The sequence below is a fragment of the Etheostoma spectabile genome, chromosome 4 (assembly GCF_008692095.1).
Source record: "Etheostoma spectabile isolate EspeVRDwgs_2016 chromosome 4, UIUC_Espe_1.0, whole genome shotgun sequence".
NCBI lineage: Eukaryota > Metazoa > Chordata > Actinopteri > Perciformes > Percidae > Etheostoma > Etheostoma spectabile.
In genome coordinates this window covers 3571451-3571672 of record NC_045736.1, presented here as the reverse complement: position 1 = coordinate 3571672, position 222 = coordinate 3571451, and positions in this window count along the sequence as shown.

Here is a 222-nt window from a genome sequence, read left to right as displayed (position 1 = left end):
ATCAGCTTGAATAAGTCGGCACATTCTCCTCTAACCTCTAGCATCAACAAGGCATTTTCGCCCACAGGACAGGCGCATACTGGATGTTTTCCCCTTTTCACACCATTCTTTGTTAACCCTAGAAGTGGTTGTGCGTGAAAATCCCAGTCACTGAGCAGATTGTGAAATTCTCAGAGCGGCCCATCTGGCACCAACAACCATGCCACACTCAAAATTGCTTAA